General features: G+C 41.7%; 1 pseudogene; it reads right to left on the reverse strand.

Moving 5' to 3' along the window:
* Positions 1 to 713: 713 nt before the first annotated feature.
* Positions 714 to 5,005, reverse strand: LOC115782615 (torsin-1A-like; annotated as a pseudogene).
* Between the last annotated feature and the right edge of the window lie 10,724 nt (positions 5,006 to 15,729).

Consider the following 15,729-nt stretch of genomic DNA (forward strand, 5'->3'; position numbering starts at 1 on the left):
GTACGAAATACTGAATAGGCCTCTGATTGCAGTAGGGAAAGTGCAGATGATAAATGAAAGTAGTAAAAAATATTCCTACATGAGGAAGCTCATAACAAAAGTGGTTTAAAGCATTTAAATTTTAGTTGTTTTTCATTTAGCTGGAACACTTGTTATCAGCCCCTTCATTCACTATAAATGAGACAACAAGTGAGGGCCACACAGACCACGGCTAAAAAATAACCAACATGTCTTTAATTACATTTATTATACAGTGAAGACAAGTAGAACAGATATCAGTAACATAGTGAGTGCTGGATGCAGGTCTTCAGGTGAAGTCTGCAAGAAATAAAGTGGAAAAAAAAATCCAATGTACAAACTAAGGGGCCGAGCTCAACTCCTGAAAAGCAACACCACACCGTATCCCCCCTCCCACCAAACTTTACACCATGAAGCTTTCTACACACTGCTCTTGATTTAATCTGTTTGTTTGGAGGTGTGTAGCAATGATAAATGAACTAGTTCTTATATAGTGTTTTTCTAGCTGAAGCACTCAAAGTGCTTTATACAGCACACTTGCATTTACCCATTCACATAAGCTACAGCTAAGTGCTTACAATCTGACATTCATACTCCAAAGGTTGCATTGGAGAGCACCTTGGGATTCTGTATCTTGCCCAAGGATACTTTGGCATGCAGACTGGAGCAGCCAGGAATCGAACCACCAACCTTCCAATTAGTAGATGACCTGCTCAACCTCCTGATCCACCCTCTATGATTTTTTACATGGCATACCCTTTGTAACTGACTTGCTGTTGTTCCCAGTCACTTCCACTTTGTTATAATCCCACTAACAGATGACTGTGGAATTAGAGGGAGGAAATTTGACGACTGGACTTGTTGCACAGGTATCATCCTAGAGAGCGATCCATTCTTTCACTAATGTTTGTAGAAGCAGTCTGCATGCCTAGGTGCTTGGTTTATACACCTGTGGCTGTGGAAGTGACTGAAACACCTGAATTCAATTATTTGAAACAGTGAGTGAATAATTTTGGCAATATGTATGAGTAAACTTTGTGAACCTCAGCTGCTGACATTATGTTTAGAAGTGTTTCCTATTTGCCACTGTCTTGCAGCCACTCCTGATAAACACATTCTCAGGTTTGGGGAAATAAACTAAATCTCTGGCCACCTTGTCTTCCATATCCTTGTCTGGCTGAAGACCACTGGCTTTCATGTCAACCATCACACACTGGACCACATGACTGTACTCCAAAGGTAGGAATGGGATGAAAACATCAAGCGTGCTACTGCCAATCAAACGTGAGTGAAAAAAGCCATCTATAAAGAGAGTTTCAGTAAGAAAAGTTTGCAATCATAACTAGTTTATGAATGATAAAGTATTCATGTAATTTACACTCACTTTGGTCATCGTTGAACGCTGACTCTGAAAGTGATGTTTCCAAATCTTGGAGTGTGATCTCTTCTCGATCTCGTCCTTTTTTCCAGAAATCTAAAGCTTTATGTGTGATGTTATCGGCTCCTGCATTGCTATGAGAAAGAACAAAACTAGTCAAGATATTAGATTTTGATCATCTGTTGTTACGTTTTTGTTTTAAACATCAATACCTACAAATACATACATTAAATTTACATTATATGCATGTCTTCTTTCACCAACCAGTAGGGAACACACACACAGTTCTCATATCCCAATTAATTAATCTATTTAACAACAAGAGAATTTGATCACTACTTAAACAGTACCTGCAAGGAACTAAAAAAAATTCAGTGGACAAAACAGCAAAACAGCAGGTGTGTGATTTGCATTGAGTAACATGCAAGAAAACATTCCACCTTAAAAGTTGTTGGTAGCTACTTGTTGCCTTTGAGTTGCGCTGAACTGACTTGTTTTTTCTACAGTCCATACAGTGAACTACAGCTCAGTCATGCTCGTGCATGAGTGTGTTATCAGTCCTCTCTAATATTTAGACAACGAACACCACAACACAAAGTTTAGATGTTGCAGGCCTGATATTTGTTGTGGATCTCAAAGATGCACTCACATCTGATTTCCTGCTAATATCAAATAGATTAAGTACAAAATATGCCTGCAAGTAAATGTTAAGAAAAATATAACAAGTATTAAAATGTGAATGGGCAACTGCACAGCCAGGACAGTTTTCAAACATTTTGTATACTCTTCATTATATTAGATAAAACCTAATTTAACTACACCATATCTAAAAAAGATTCTATAATTAAGTTTCATTGTCTATTCTCACAGTTCTTAAGCTAGTATTTTAGTTAGTTAGTGCATTACAATGCAAACACTTGACTCAGAGTTATGTAAACCACCCAGCCTCAATAAAAACATGCACCAAAGCCTTCTATGGCTAGATATACAGTATTAAAAATGTGACCAACCAAAAAAAAAAAAAAAAATTGTGACCAAACTGACATAGACTAAAAAATAAAGCAAGTTTTGTACATTCTTAATGTATTTTAGTGTGTTTAGTAAGTACAGGATCCTATATAATATTACACAACCTCTTCTAGTCTCTAAAAAAAAAATGCAAAATGGTTTCTTTTTTGGAAATTCATGATTTTCTGGAAGTTTTTCAATCCTAATTTAAAGGCCTTCATAGTACAGAGTCGGCATTGTTAAGGGTCTTTAATCATGCTGGCACCCGATTCTGGTCTGGTTTGGCTCCATATTTAAAGCCCATAGTTACAAATTTGGGCTTTATAATGGACAGTGACTTCACATTGGATAGTCAAATTGGTGTAGCATTGAAGTCTAGCTTCTTTCACTTAAGGTGATTGATGAAGGTCAAACCTTAAACCTTTCTAGGCAGCATCTAGAGACAGTGAAACATGCCTTTATTACATCTTGGCTGGATTGCTGTAATGCACTCTATGTTGGAATTAGTCAGTCTTCTCTTTCATGTCTGCAGTTGGTTCAAAATGCTGCTGCACGCCTTTTGACTGGAACACGTAAAATACAACATATTACACCTGTCCTGGCTTCACTCCACTGGCTGCCTGTGCACTTTGAATCCATTTTAAGGCTCCTGTATTTGTTTTTAATCCTTAAATGGCCTTACTCCACCTTACATTTCTGAACTGGTTTGTACCTACACTCCTGAGATCTTAGGTCATCTGACCAGATGCTCTTACATATACGTATGGTAAAATGGAACCCATCATGAAGCATTAAACCCATTCTCTGCAAAGACTTTCAGATTTTTACCTGAGAAAGATGAAGATTTATTTTCGAAAAGAAACTCCATCCAGCTTTGGATAGAAGTCCAGAAATGGCTCAATGCCATCAATCACACCAGGAGGCATTTGGTCCATCTCATCAAAAATGAACATGGAGCGTTCACAGTTTCTGACACTGCTTTTAATCCAGTCCTGTAACTGAGACTGAGGAGAGACAACAGAAAATTGTATTCATGCAAATGACCCTACAGAACAAAGCAAGTGGGTTTCACTTAAAAGGAAAATGTGTGGCACTCAGTACCTTATAGGTTGCAATTTGACCTTTGTGTGAGAAATGAAGTGTAGCTGAGAACAAGTGAACAAACTGGCTGTCCCTTCGCTTCTTGTAAATGTTGTCAGCGATCAGCTGGCTAACAAAGCTCTTCCCTGTGCCTGTTGGTCCGTGCAGAGAGAGCACCAGAGGCTTCTTCAGGTTTTTATCTCTCATGAATCCAGTCACAGCTTTAAAGATGATTTCTGAAGCAATGTGCTGTCCAAAGAGTTTGTTTTCAAGGTCATCCTTCAGACCTTGAGAGTACATAGAAGGTCAGCAGATTACGGACAGAGAACTGAAACACAGTCACTGGTTGCTGAAGGAACGACCAGAACCAGCTTAATAAAAATAATAAAATAAAAGGATAATAATAAAATAATAATAATAAAATAATATTATCCATGATTAAGTTTGATTAATTTTTTAATGCTTTGTAAGAGATGGTCTAAATAGACACTATTTCCTATAGAAATAATGTCAATATCTGTATATTTATGGTGTTATTGTTGTCATCATATCACAACCAGTTTTGACTGGAGAGATCATGTTTCAGTCATTTGCTGGGATGTTTACAGATGTCCCGTCCTAACATAGCAGGTAAGGAAGGCCCTGCTGCTCATTACATTTCAGTTTTAAGGGTTAAAAAGCAGAGATTACAGTCTGTGTCTTATTACTCAGCTGATCCAGTTATTGTCACAACTGTATCCGGCAAGGCTGCTTCTTAGGTTTCGTTTTAAGGGTTGAAAGGGTTTTCAATAATAGAATAGAATATCTTCCTTGTCATTATACAGAATGTACAATGAGATTGGAGATTGTAACTACAAGAACTTATTATCATTCTGGAAACATGACCAATATTTGTGATCTATTGTTTTGTAAAACTTACTGAAATCAACTTTTCATTTTTCCACCACAGGTGGACGTGTTGCTTTAGGGGGTGGACTTCCTCCCACTACTCAGAAGGCCGACACAGTGCACTGTCTTCATCACTCCTGAGCTTTAACTGTATTTGCAGGGTTTTCATCTTTGTTACTGTGACACCACCCCTGGGGCCCATAATATTACAAATGTCTTCACATACATTTTATTAACCACTTATCCAATTTAGGAGGATCCACTTTGAATCATGTAAAGGTATAAAACATATCTGTGCCATTTATAAACTTTATTCACGTCATTTTTCTAAATTCTTCTTGCTCTACAGCACACCAGTAATTTTTGCCAGTTTAAATGATGTAAATTGATTACTTTCTCAGCTAAAGTTAAACCTGAACCTAGAAAGATTTTCAATTTGGATTTCACAGGTTGTTTGCTGGGTGTGTTACCTGTCTGGTTGAATGAAATCCACTGTGAATCACAGCGCTCAGTTGAAGGGAAAACATACTTAGACACTGTGTTCATGAAGCTGCTGAAGGGCCCTATACCCTCGGTCACACCGGAGCAGAGGAGAATCCACAGCAGCAGGACGTGTTGCTTCCTCAGTTTCATTTTGCAAATGTCACATCTCAAACTGGTCCAAAAGACAAACTACCCAAGAGTTAAATACCACCATGGAATTACCTTCAGGGCGTTCCACCGTGAAATCTAAAAATAGACATCAGCTAAAAAATACCAAAGGAAAGCAGTCTCTCTCCTTACCTCTCAAACAGGTTTTGTTGCATAAAGCATCTAATATCTGCTGTTTTCATCAGTCCTGTGAAGTACTAATATCTTGTGGCCATTCTCTTCACTTGATTACAATCCAGTGGACTCTATACTCAGCCACTTTATTAAGTACACTGTTCAACTGCACATTAATGCAAATTTCTGATTCAATGTTTGTCCATCTCACAAACATTGAATCACCGAGATAAAAAACATTTGTGGGGTTGGGAAAACACAATTTTCCAGTTTAACTGGGCCTTATTCCAGGAAGCAGGTTTAACTAACAGCTCTGAGTTTGTTTAAGAAAAAGTTCATGTTGTGTGTTCCAGTGTGTTCCAGCCTGTGAACCTCACCTGCTGCTGGCAGGTTTTCTTCAACAAGTCTGACTCCTCCCCTCCTGCTGCACCTGAACCACCTGACGTTTGGTTTCATTTCCTTATTCATAAAGTCACCATCAAAGCTCAAAGTGGAACAAATTCATTTTTCAAGTTTACATTTTTACAACCACTAAAACCTGTCAGTTCACCATTTCTTGTACGTAACATGATCGCTTTTATAATCAGTCAGTACTCAGTGTAAGGATGGACACAGAAATTATGCTACAAATTTATTATCAGCCCTGAATAAAATTGATAGTTTCCATCTTTCAAACTCTGCAGCTGTCAGACTGTCAGCATGTTTCCCCTGCACAAGAAACATTTACTGTATGTTTCTGTAGCAAAATCAATGTTATGATCAAATGTACCAGTAAAGCTTTAGATATAAACACACTGTTCAGTTATCAATCATTTGTTGTGCTTTAGTCATACTGATAAAAAAGACTATGTATTTTATTGGTGTTTGACCTGCCCAGGGACTGCATATGGAAATTAGCAGCTAAATCAGTACATCTCCTCCCTTTGAGATTAATGTTCTTTTGTTTTGACCCTAACAAATAACTTAATACAGATTTTTGCGTTCATGACTACTTCATGAAGCTTTCAAATGAGTAGAACTCTTTTCCCATTTGAAGACACCTCATCATAAAAATGGGACAAGCTTATTTTTTTAAGTTTTCATGCTTTTGAATTCTTTAAGATGATATTTTTGATGCTTTGTAAGAGACTCTGAAAGGACCACTATTATGTGTGGAAACAATGTTGATATCTGTTCATCTATGGTGCAGCTTTTGCATCATACAACAATCAGCTTTGACTTGAGAGACAATATTCACTCATATTTACTGTGATTTTTGCAGAGCCTGTCCTCTTTTTAAAATATTATTATTATTATAACCTGAATTTACAGTATACAGACAGAGATGAACACTGAAGTCACACAGAGCACAAAGAAAGGAAATGATTAAAATAAGTGAAAGACTAAAAGCCAACAACAATAACAATAATAATAAAAAGAACATCAAGTGTAATGGACTCACACAGGTCTATAAAATTGAGTCAAGGAGCCCTGATGGCAAAAGCACACTCATTTAAATGATGCAGCCGTTCACATGTTGAGCTGAAGCCTATCCAGTTATCAGTAAAGGTTGGTGTGGTTGGGTATAAGATGCGGCGCAATGATTTGGAAAACATATTATATTACATATTACACTAGAGAATGCATTTCCTGAAGAAAATGCAGTGTGAACGCTGTCAGCTGAATGGTTTGAGTTGAACTGTTTAATTGCTGAAATATTTGGGAAACCTGTTGAAACTGCTGAAATACACTGAACGATTCTCCTAAAAATGAAGGAAAATTAAACTGCAGAAAGTTTTTGGGAGAATGAAAATAATACAATTGAATACTAAAAGCTTCAAATGAAAAAACTAGATGAAAATCTTCAAAATGTGCATTAGAAGGTGGCGGGGGAAGATGCTGGACAGACCTGGCACACCTAAACGTATTGTGAGGGTGCGCTGGGAACGCCTGGCAGAAGCCCCAGTCCGGGAGATCTTCAACTCCCACCTCCGGCAGAACTTCGACAGCATTCCAAGGGAGGCTGAGGACATTGAGTCCGAATGGACCATGTTCCGCACCTCCATTGTTGAGGCTGCTGCTCAGAGCTGTGGCTGCAAGGTGGTTGGTGCCTGTCATGGTGGTAACCCCCGAACCAGATGGTGGTCACCGGAGGTGAAGGGAGCCATCAAGCTGAAGAAAGAGTCCTATCGGGCTTGGTTAGCCTGTGGGACTCCGGAGGCAGCTGACAGGTATCGACAGGCCAAGCGGAATGCAGCTCGGGTAGTGGCCAAAGCAAAAACTCGGGTGTGGGAGGAGTTCGGTGAGGCTATGGAAAAAGACTTTCGGACGGCATCGAAGCGATTCTGGCAAACCCTCAGGTGACTCAGGAGGGGAAAGCAGTGCTTCACTCTCACTGTTTATAGTGCGGGGGGGTGCTGCTGACTTCAACTGAGGCTATAGTCGGACGGTGGAAGGAATACTTCGAGGAACTTCTGAATCCCACTGACACGCCTTCTGTAGTGGAAGCAGAGTCTGGGGATGAGGGGGATGACTTGACCATCACTGGGGGTGAGGTCACTGAGGTAGTTAAACAACTCATGGTGGCAGAGCCCCTGGGGTGGACGAGATTCGCCCTGAGTTCCTGAAGGCTCTGGATGTTGTAGGGCTGTCTTGGTTGACATGCCTCTGCAACATCGCGTGGAGATCTGGGGCAGTGCCATTGGATTGGCAGACCGGGGTGGTGGTCCCCATCTTTAAGAAGGGAGACCGGAGGGTGTGCTCCAACTTTCGGGGGATCACACTACTCAGCCTCCCCGGTAAGGTCTATGCCAGGGTGCTGGAAAGGAGGACGCGTCCGTTAGTCGAACCTCGGATTCAGGAGGAACAATGCAGTTTTCATCCTGGTCGTGGAACGCTGGACCAGCTCTTTATCCTCTCAAGGATATTCGAGTGTGCGTGGGAGTTTGCCCAACCAGTCTACATGTGCTTTGTGGACTTGGAGAAGGCATTCGACCGTGTTCCTCGGGGTGTTCTTTGGGAGGTTCTGCGGGAGTATGGGGTGTCTGGCCCATTGTTGCGGGCCATTCAGTCCTTGTACAACCACAGTGAGAGCTTGGTCCGTATAGCCGGTAATAAGTCGGATTTGTTTCCTGTGGGTGTTGGACTCCGTCAGGGCTGCCCTTTGTCACCGATTCTGTTCAAAATTTTTATGGACAGAATTTCTAGGCGTAGCCAGGTGGCGGAAGGCTTCTTCCTTGGTGGCCTCAGAGTCTCATCTCTGCTTTTTGCAGATGATGCGGTTCTGTTGGCTTCATCAGGGGGGGGCCTCCAGCTCGCAGTGGAACGGTTCGCAGCCGAGTGTGAAGCGGCTGGCATGAGAATCAGCACCTCTAAGTCTGAGGCCATGGTCCTCAGCCGGAAAAGGGTGGAGTGCCATCTCCGGCTCAGGAACGAGTTCTTGCCTCAAGTGGAGGAGTTTAAGTATCTCGGGGTCTTGTTCACGAGTGATGGGAGAAGGGAACGGGAGATCGACAGGCGGATCGGGGCTGCTTCTGCAGTGATGCGGACGCTGCACTGGTCCGTCGTGGTGAAGAGGGAGCTGAGCGTAAAAGCGAAGCTCTCGATTTACCGGTCGATCTACGTTCCTGCCCTCACCTATGGTCACGAGCTTTGGGTAGTGACCAAAAGAATAAGATCGCGAATACAAGCGGCAGAAATGAGTTTCCTTCGAAGGGTGGCTGGCCTCTCCCTTAGAGATAAGGTGAGGAGTGCGGCCATCCGGGAGGGGCTCAGAGTAGAGCCGCTGCTCCTCCACATCGAAAGGAGCCAGTTGAGGTGGCTCGGGCATCTGATTAGGATGCCTCCTGGCCACCTCCTGGGTGAGGTGTTCCGGGCATGTCCCACCGGGAAGAGGCCCCGTGGTAGACCCAGGACACGCTGGAGAGATTATGTATCTCGGCTGGCCTGGGAACGCCTTGGGGTCCCTCCGGATGAGCTGGAGGAGGTGGCTGGGGAGAGGGAAGCCTGGGCTTCTCTGCTTAGGCTTCTGCCCCCGCGACCCGGCCCCGGATAAGCGGAAGAAAATGGATGGATGGATGGATGGATGTGCATTAGAAGCAAACTCACTAATTTAAAACGAAAATTCAGAGCCAGAAGGATACTGAATGAGAACTGAAAGCTCACATGCTTCAAATGGCATGTGGTTATCCCAACTGGGCTTTCATCAAATCAGCCAAGATGCACAAGAAGGTCAAACACAAACTAGGGAGAATAAACATCCCTTATGTGGCAGTATACTTCAAACCAAGTCACAGTATCTCCTCTTTGACTCCCACCACCCTCTGGAACACAAACTTGGGGTGATCAGGACCCTACAACACCGTGCGGAAAGTGTTCCCTCTAAGGCAGAAGGGAAGCATAAGGAACACACACACATTAAGAAAGCCCTCAAAACATGCGGTTACCCCAACTGGGCCTTCATCAAATCAGCTAAGATGCACAGGAATGAAGGCCAAACACAAACTACAGAGAATAAGAAGGACAAGAGGAACAACATTGTCATCCCACATGTGTCAGGCTTGTCAGAGAAACTCAGAAGAATTTTCTCCAAGCATGACATCTCAGTATACTTCAAACCAAGTCACACCCTAAGACAAAAACTGGTTCATCCCAAGGACAAACCCGCCAAACACAAGATCTGCGATGTAGTGTATGCTGTTCAGTGCAGTGAAGAGTGCTCGGACCTCTACATTGGTGAAACCAAACAGCCTCTTCACAAACGAATGGCACAACATAGAAGAGCCACCTCAACAGGACAAGATTCAGCAGTACATCTGCATCTGAAGGAAAAAGGGCACTCTTTTGAGGATGCCAATGTTCACATTTTGGACAGGGAAAACAGATGGTTTGAAAGAGGAGTGAAAGAAGCCATCTATGTCCACTGTGAACAACCATCATTGAACAGAGGAGGTGGATTACGTCACCAACTTTCCCCCGCTTACAGTGCTGTCCTGAGCTCCCTTCCCAGACGTCTCAACCCCCATTCACACCTTTGTTCCAGTGACCTCAATAGGCCACAGGAAACAATGGAGCGGAGTCCTAAATTGGTTTCAACTGAAACCACTGATTAAATATGACCCACGCCCCCTTCACACCTGGGCACATGTGTTCACGCACATGATCAATAGAGGGTCATAACCACCTCCAGGGGACTACGCCCACAGGGGTTTAAATACCTGGGTCTCTCCACCATTTGGTTGAGAACTGAAGAAGCCTTTTGGATGAGAGGTGAAAGAAAGGAAGTGCGCTCCTCACTTCCAAATGTAAGCCAACTTCGGTTGTCAACAATTCAAAATGACTCAAATCCACCGAGTTCAACCAGCTAGAGGACTTACGATACCAAGGCTTGTATTAGGTTGTCCAATCCAGGGCTGTTTCTTTCAATGAATCCTGGCAGTTCTTCATCACCGGGTCCCGCCACAAGTCTAAATTACCCGCGGAGCTACTGAGCGAGGGGATTTAACTTGCCGTGTGTTCAGCTGAAATCACAACACATAACTTGTGTCTTTCCTCTTTTCTGGACACTACTACGCTGAACACTGGTCCATAAGTAAAGTAGCATGGGCTGGGTTGAACACTGCAGCGCCAAATCTGTGGCATCTCATTGGACAGCAACCGGAGGGTGTGAAGGTAAGGTCAAAGAAACAACAATCACAGGTGGCCATATCTTAAAGAACAGCCATCCAGCTGTCACACCAATGTTGTGACAAGTCTGCATCCCTGTCCCGTGCCAACTTGTCGTCATGGTCCTGGGCCTTTTGCCCAGTGTGTTGTGTTTTTACTGTGAATGCTGCAAAGCATTCACAGTATTGTTCTTGTACTCCGAAAACCTTCGGTCACTAAAAACTCGAGCGGCATTTGGGCTACGGACACCGTTCTGGTGTCAAAACGTTCGGCCTGTTCTGGAGATGTGTGCTATTACTTTTCTTTTTTGTAACCTTTATACTTTTTAAGATATTGAACTTTTTATAATCTTCATTTTTGCCATTCAAAATGAATGGGGAAGTTTCAAATCCTTTTCAAATCCTCTCCTGCTTTCAAATCTAATAACTTCAGCATACTTTCAGCTAGAGACACCATTTAAGATTTAAAATAAACCCAAGCCTTCCAGCTATTCAGCTATTACTTTTTGTGTTAATATCTTTTATGGTTTTTGAACAGTTACAGTTTAAGTTTAAGAAGGTTTTTTGCTCTTTTCAGCGTTTATAATGGGTGTGTATTGGGCCGTCTACAGTGCGCATTCCAACCGTTAGAGTGGGAGACTTCAAATTCTTCAGCTAAAAAATTTCTCTCTAAACTGCCGCTGTGTCCACACTCTTCGCGCTACAGCCATCATTTTGTGATTAAAACGTAGAGCCGCTTCTCTAATTTTAAACAATGTGTCTCTCAGCCCTGAGAAATGTAAACTTTTTAAACTGTGAGGCTTCAAGCAGAGGGAGCACCCTCCAACTCCTCCATTAGCCTCCATAGTAATTTTTGGGAGGTGATGTTCTCAAAACCAGAAAAGAGCCCTTTTTTAATCTGCTCCCATGACCACATCTTTAAACACAGGAAAATAAAAATTACACCACTGTTTAGAGCAGGTTCTTGTGACGCTCACAGTTTGAAAATTATTTTGATAGGAGCTACGGTTTTTGATTTAGAAGCAGTTGTTCGGGAGGTGCTCCAAGACAAATTCAACAGGGCTTTGCAGCAAAGTGTCTGCACTTACACAGGTGTTTTGAGTTGGCAGAATTAAGTGTGTAGCAGCATTCTGTCATTTGTCTTCTGCATGCACGTGGTTCAAAGTTGGGCTGCTGGTTTTGCTTTAATAACTCCAGCACCGTTCATGCTACAGAAACCGTTCTGGTATCAAAACGTTCAGCTTCTTCCACAGAATACTGCTATTACATTCAAATGACTGAGAAAACCTTCGAATAATCTTCAAATCCATTCCTACTTTCAAGTCTAATAACTTAAGCATACTTTAAGCTAGAGACACCATTTAAGCTTTAAAACAAAGCCAAGCCTTTCAGCTGTTCAGCTGTTAAGCTGTTTAACAGTTGTTCAGCCTTTTAACAGCTGTTCAGCAGTTTAACAGCTGTTCAGCAGTTTAACATTTCTTGGCGTTTCAGCTGATATCTTTCAGCATGCAGCATTCACAGTGCATTTTCTTCAGGAAATGCTTTTTCTAGTTGTCTTTGTAGTTCTGTCATTGTTTAATTGCTTTAGTTGTGTTTCTTAGCTTGCTTTTGCTTTTGTTTATTATGGGTCTGCAGTTTGTACTTTCAGGTCTTACCTTAGTTATTTGAGTCATGTTCTTGGTTATTCAGTTAGGTTTCGATTACTAGTTCCCAGAGGTGGGAAGTAACGAAGTACTAATACTTCGTTACTGTACTTAAGTAGATTTTTTAGGTATCTGTACTTTACTTGAGTATTTATTTTTCTGAGTACTTTTTACTTTTACTCCCTACATTTTTACACAAGTATCGGTACTTTCTACTTCTTACATTTTCAAAACAGGCTCGTTACTTTTTAACACGTCAGGAAGAAGTTTGCGTTTCCGGTCAGTGCGCCGTCAAACATCAAGCGATCTGAGCCTAAACGGAGGAATATTAACATATAAGAGACAATCGTACTGGCGTATCCTCCATCACCGGGGCTTATCGGGTACAAAGGGATTAAATACACAAACCCATATAATTAATGTCTCATTTATAGCGCTATAATCAGGGGTCACAGCGGGCCGGACCGAATCCGTAAGTTGTGCTCGCGGGACATAAACAGCTTAGCTAACGCTACTGAAGAGGAGCGAGCATGAAGGGAGTAACGTGTGGCAGGTAAATGCAATGTTTTTAAATGCTCAACAAATATCAGCAAACACACAAAGTGTGTGCAGTTTGTCACACAGTGTGTCTGCTAGCTAAAAGAAGAGCTGCTGTATTTCAGGGAGAGCAAAGAGAGAGAAGTTCACTCAGAGATGGAGAAAGAGGACAGAAGAGGAAGAAGAGAGGTTAGAGTTAAAGGTAAGGACTGGAAAATAAACAGAAGTATGCTGACTTTGTGTTATTCAAAGATTGTATGAAAATACTGCAGTTTAGTGTGTAATAAACAGGTTATCTTGTTGTACTGTATTTACAGTAACGCTCTGTGTTGGTGCACTTTGTGTTCATGGTCAGAGTTACAGGTTACATCAGTGCAGCAGAAATGAGTTTGAATCAAAGCTGCTGATGCTGAGATTCATTCACTGAGTCCAACATTTCTACAGCCTGTATGCTGTCAGTGTAGGGGATGGAGATCAGCACAGATAGCTGTGAAATACTGGGTTACATCTTTGTGAATTCAGTTCATCCACACAGAGCAGTAAACCTCAGAGCAGCAGCAGCAGGTCAGCTGATCACAGCCTGCACACCAACATAATTTACTGCAGCTCACAATAGAAAGCTGTGATTCTTCTCCCCATGCAGAGCCACTACCGCTGATCTTAGGATTCCTCCACCTTCTGAATCCCACTGTAACCCCTGAGTATCCTCATGTTGGAGTTTAGGTGGAGGCACAGTCACCCTCTACTGTGGAGGACACAGAGAATAGAGCTGTGTTTAAATTCCCTTTCACAGTTTGTGATTCAAGCTGAGTGCATTCATTAGAATTCAAATTTAGATTGGAATAACGTTTGTGTTCTCATGTATTATTTTATATTATTACAATAATATGTAGTAAGGTTCAGTTAGCTTTACACAAAAATAGCAGGTAGAAACGTCCTCCAAAGAGCTACTTTTACTTTCTTACTTTGAGTAAATTTCAGAGCCTGTATTTTTTTACTTTTACTTAAGTAAAGAAGTTGAACCAGTACTTTGACTTTTACCAAAGTATTTTTTAACACAAGTACTTGTACTTCTACTTAAGTACAGAATGTCAGTACTTTTGCCACCTCTGCTAGTTCCCCAGTGTTTCCTGGTGTGTTGTGTCAAGTCTGTGTCTCTGTTTCCTTGTTGTCTTGCTTGTTTTATTTTGCCGGTCTTCTGTTCCTTGTGTGTTGTGTTCAGTTTTGCTTCCATTGTCTCATTAGTGTTATTTTGCGCTCCTGTTCATGTTTTGGTGCTGCTGGCCATGTCCACCCTGTTTTGTCCATTTGTTTGCAGCTAATAAAAGCTAAAGTTTAAGCTCACCCGTCGAGTCCTGCGTTGGGGTCCTCTGCCTGTCTACCACAGTGGTTACATGAGACTTGTTCTCTGTTTTAGTTTGTCAGTCTTAGTCTTGTGTGCCTTGTATTTAGTTTACTTCCTGGTTTTGTCCTGTTTAATTATTCCAAACTGTGTCTCCACCTGTTCCCAATCCTCTCACTATCCTGTGTCTGTATTTAAGCCCTTAGTCTGTCAGTTCTGTGTCGTCAGTGTTACTACGCTGTGTGTCATCCTGTTCAGTAGTTTTAGTTCTGCCACCCGTCCAGACCCAGTTTGTTTATTTCCTGTCATTTCCTAAATAAACCACGTTTAAGTTCAGTTCCACTCTGAGTCCTGCATTCTGGGTCCAACTTCACCTGCCACACAGCTCCCCGTGACAAGAACCGACATTTATTCCCTTGTGCTTGAACATATTTTTGATCTAGACAATCTACTGAGGTAACCATCAACTCTCAGCATCTCATCTTGCAGTTGTGGAAAGAGCTTACAGGATGACTGGAGATCTTAATTGGCAGTTCCTCTGGAAATCTTTTTTGCTGGCAAAACCTGATAATTGACAACTCCCCATGTTCCATCAGCTCTTTCATTTCTGGTATCAAAGCTTTCATTTTATTAACACCTTTACGTTCATTTTGCAGCTTATTATACACCAAAGGCCTTTACAGTAAGCTTGTGTTCCCTTCTTTTCCAAGCCTCCGTTTCAGAGCGTGAAGCAGCACCGTTTGTTTGACTCATTTTCCTTATTTCTTTTAGTTTTCAGAGAACCATTGCATATAAAACATCCACAGTGCTTAATTAAGATCATTTCAGCATACTTGTTTTCCATTGAAACTCCATCCAAGCATCACATCTCTAATTCACAAAGTGCAGATGCCAGGCCAAGGCACGGAGCCACCATAGCGCTCAGACACTGCTTAGCCAGCTGACTTCCATATTCATAAAAACATCCCACACTGAGACACTTTCTCTTGGCTTCAGTTTGGATTCCTTTGACCCCCGACAATAAACAGGAAAGCTCACCTGCTGTCCTTCAAATGGCAGTGGATGTGGCACTTTGTGGCTGTACTTGGCGTAAAATTTATACACGTTTATGTATTTGTTAGTGATCAAATGTCACTGTCTTTTTGTGGTAATCAAAGTAATCTTTGAGGCTGTTCTCACACATCAAATGTGTCTTAAAATTCTTGTGTCTATTATTTCTTTTTCTTTCTTTTTTTTTTTTTTGGTGTGAGGCCTAAATCTTTTTAGGGGGACTCAAATATTGTATGCATGAAAAACCCTGAAACAGTATTGAAACATGTTTTGCAAAAGTTGGTTTCAATGACAGTTTTCTGCATCATACTTTTATTTGAGCATCTTTTTCTGTAACATGCTTTGCTGTAAAGACCTTAAGCACAAGTCCAGTTTTGA

The sequence above is a fragment of the Archocentrus centrarchus genome, chromosome 7 (assembly GCF_007364275.1).
Source record: "Archocentrus centrarchus isolate MPI-CPG fArcCen1 chromosome 7, fArcCen1, whole genome shotgun sequence".
In the NCBI taxonomy this organism is placed as follows: Eukaryota; Metazoa; Chordata; class Actinopteri; order Cichliformes; family Cichlidae; genus Archocentrus; species Archocentrus centrarchus.